This window comes from Otolemur garnettii, unplaced genomic scaffold (genome assembly GCF_000181295.1).
Source record: "Otolemur garnettii isolate 467f Iridium unplaced genomic scaffold, OtoGar3 scaffold00187, whole genome shotgun sequence".
Taxonomy (NCBI): Eukaryota; Metazoa; Chordata; class Mammalia; order Primates; family Galagidae; genus Otolemur; species Otolemur garnettii.
Genome location: NW_003852582.1, coordinates 246,425 through 250,017, shown reverse-complemented (window position 1 = coordinate 250,017; position 3,593 = coordinate 246,425). Strand labels below are relative to the sequence as shown.

The window sequence follows — 3,593 nt, the reverse complement described above, 5'->3', positions numbered from 1 at the left end:
AGTCCCAGCTGCTTGGGAGGCTGAGGCAAGAGAATTGCTTAAGCCCAAGAGTTTGAGGTTGCTATGAGCTGTGACACCACAGCACTCTACTGAGGGCAACATAGTAAGACTCTTGTCTCAAAAATAAAAAAAAATAATTCTTCATTATTGCTGCTCTCTGATGTCTTTAAGCAGATGATTTTAAATTTTGCCCAGCAGCTTTTCTAGCACTTCTAGTTCAAATTACTTGGTGTAGGCTGGGTGTGGTGGCTCACGCCTGTAATCCTAGCACTCTGGGAGGATGAGACAGGTGGATCACCTGACCTTAGGAGTTTGAGACCAGCCTGAGCAACAGCAAAACCCCATCTCTAAAAAATAGCAGGACATTGTGGCGGGCACCTGTAGTGTCACCTACTTGGGAGGCTGAGGCAAGAAGATCATTTGAGCCCAAGAATTTGAGGTTGCTTTAAGCTATGATGCCATGGCACTCTTATCAAGGGTGGCAAAGTGAGACTCTATTAAAAAAAAATTATTTGGTCTACCTTTACCATAAACAAAAGCCTTAAAACTTTTTACTTCCATAATTTATAATTTGTATATTGGCCTCAAGATATAGACAAATAATAATCTGATAAAAAGATATTATCTAGTCTATTAAAGCAAAATAAAGATTTACTTTTTCAACTTAGAAAAAACAGATGATTACCACTTTTCCTTCTATATATTGAACTTTTTTTTTTTTTAGGCAGTGTCTCATTCAGTGTCCTGGGTAGAGTGCTGTGTGATCATAGCTCACAGCAACCTCAAAATCTTGGGCTTAAGCAACATAAATTGAATATTTCTATGACATTTCTCAAGCTTTTCATGATTTGGAAACAAAATCTTATTACATACTGAATATTTAAAGCTAAAACATGAATCTAGAAGTTAACATGAATTTATGAATTTTTTAAAATCAGTTGATATTTGCTAATATCATCATATAAAATGGTCACTTAAATACTGAATACTCCTTCAAATAACATGTAGTATTGTATTGCTCAAGACTACATTGCCAAGGCTTGGTGCCTGTGGCTCAAGTGGCTAAGGCGCCAGCCACATACACCTAAGGTGGCGGGTTCAAATCCAGCCCAGGCTCACCAAACAACAATGATGGCTGCAACCAAAAAATAGCCAGGCATTGTGGCAGGCGCCTGTGGTCCCAGCTACTTGGGAGGCAGAGGAAGGAGACTCGCAAGAGCCCAGGAGTTGGAGGTTGCTGTGAGCTGTGATGCACTCTACCCAGGGGGAGAGCTTGAGGCTCTGTCTCAAAAAAAAAAAAAAAAAAGACTACATTGCCAAATAGAAAGACACTGATTTGATTAAATTAGTATACGGTAGTTGTCTTTGACACTATAACTTAAAAATATTTGAAGAACATTAATACGTATTTCATTTCAAAAGCAAAGTCTGAAATTAGTGAAAATTTGATCAACAGATACTGCATCCCTATCTTTCAAATACTCTGATTTGGTAAAGACAGGCCCAACTCTGCCCCCTGGACCCCTATGCTTGAAGAGTGTGAGGCAGCCCAGCATCCTTGGGGCTAGGGCCTGTGAGCTCAGCCTTGGCCGGCAGCGGCAGTCTCCCAAAGCAAGGGCTCTAAGTGGGGCCACCTCTAGCTACACTATGGGCCCCAGAGGCAGCATCTCTTTCCCAGGAAGCTCCTAGCCTACTTAGCAGTGATGCTGAAGAGGAACAGGTGGAAAGGAAGAAGAAATACCCTCCAAAAGGCATCATTTTCCAGTGCCTCTACTGAAGTAAAGGAAAAAAGGAAGAAGAAATGATAAAAACAGAGCCTGAGTGACTCTGAGGAAAGTAGAAAGGAAGAAGTGTCAAAAACAAACTCTTCTTGGCAGTGACTTTGCAGAAGAGAAAACAAGGATAAACACCAGAAACATGCCTCTTAAACCCAGCCCAAAACCCGGACAGTGTTGGCCATTCAGGTCCCAAAGCCTGGAAGAGCAGTGCTGCAAACGAACCACCCAAGCCAAGCCCTGGGTCCACTTCACCCGAATATGCTCATACCTTGAGCCAGAAGCAATGATGAAACCAGCAAAGAACACACGGAGAAACAGAACAAGTTTTGGCCACCTTGGGTGTCAGCCCAGACTTCAGCCTAGGCCCCCACAGATACACTGCTTTCCCACAGGCCAGACAGCCATGAGGTTCAGGCTGGAGACGTGTGAACCCACATGGCTAGATGGCCTGATTTCGCCACCTCAATGAACAGCTGCACTCAAGGCCCAGCAGTGCTGCACAACTTCTCTTCTAGGAAGACCCTGAGGCTTTTCTTCACCACTGTGCCTTCCAGAGCCAAGTGACGTGGCCAGTGCAGCCAGTAGACCACATTGCCAAAGATTTTTGCCAGTGGCCTGCATCCCTAGTGGTCTGACTTTGGTTCTGAGGATTGCCGCTTGACTTCAAGCATCTGAAATCCTGTGTACTGCTTTGACTTGGCCTCTCTGGACCCCAGGGTCACTGTGTGTGACATGGCCCAGGTGCCTTCGGAGGATTTGTCTATGGATATGGCTATTTTGCCCTTCACTGATGGAAAGCAACATCAGGGACTTCCTAGAGGAGGCAAATCAAATGCTAAGGTCAGGGAGTCTCCTGGAGGAGATCAGCAGCTGCTTTGAGGATGTTAGGATCTTTCTAGGAAGGCTTCAAGGTCATCCCCAAGGATCTGGCCAGCAGCTACTTGATGCTTGATTAAAAAAAAAAAAACTGGGCCCCTTCAGGAAGGACCCAAGGCTCAACTCTCAGGCCTGAAGATTCAGCCATGTCTCTACAAGTGCATGTGAACTCTGCACCTCCCTTGAAAAGGGAGGCAGGGCTCAGTGCCTGTGGCTCAAGTGGCTAAGGTGCCAGCCACATACACCTAAGGTGGCGGATTTAAATCCAGCCCGGGCCCACCAAAACAACAATGATGGTTGCAACTAAAAAATAGCCAGGTGTGGTGGCAGGCGCCTGTGGTCCCAGCTACTTGGGAGGCAGAGGCAGGAGACTTGCATGAGCTCAGGAGTTGGAGGTTGCTGTAAGCTGTGATGCCATAGCACTCTACCCAGGGGGATAGCTTGAGGCTCGGTCTCAAAAAAAAAAAAAAAAGAAAAGGGAGGCAGAACTTGAACTTCAGGCTCAGAACTCTGAAGACCATGAGCCACAACTTGGTACTACCTTTCTTTTACTCTAAGAACAAAGTATGATAAAACTATTGGCTTGCTTCATTCTACTGAAGGCTTCTTGGTTACAGGAAACATAAAATCACTTAGGGTAATAATAAACTACTTATTGTGAGAACATGGGGCTATCTAGGGATCAAAGATCACCTTAGGTATCATGAAAAGTAGATGGCTTGTAATTTAAAGAATCTCTGGGCTCGGTGCCTGTGGCTCAAGTGGCTAAGGCACCAGCCACAGACACCTAAGGTGGCGGGTTTGAATCCAGACCGGCCCACCAAACAACGACAGTGCAACCGAAAAAAATAGCTGGGCGTTGTGGTGGGTGCCTGTGATCCCAGCTACTTGGGAGGCTGAGGCAGGAGACTTGCTTGAGCCCAGGAGTTGGAGGTTGCT

The 3,593-nt window shown here is 45.3% G+C and overlaps 1 pseudogene; it reads left to right on the top strand.

Moving 5' to 3' along the window:
- Positions 1-1,526: 1,526 nt before the first annotated feature.
- LOC100963681 lies at positions 1,527-2,822 on the top strand (annotated as a pseudogene).
- The last annotated feature ends 771 nt before the right edge of the window (positions 2,823-3,593 follow it).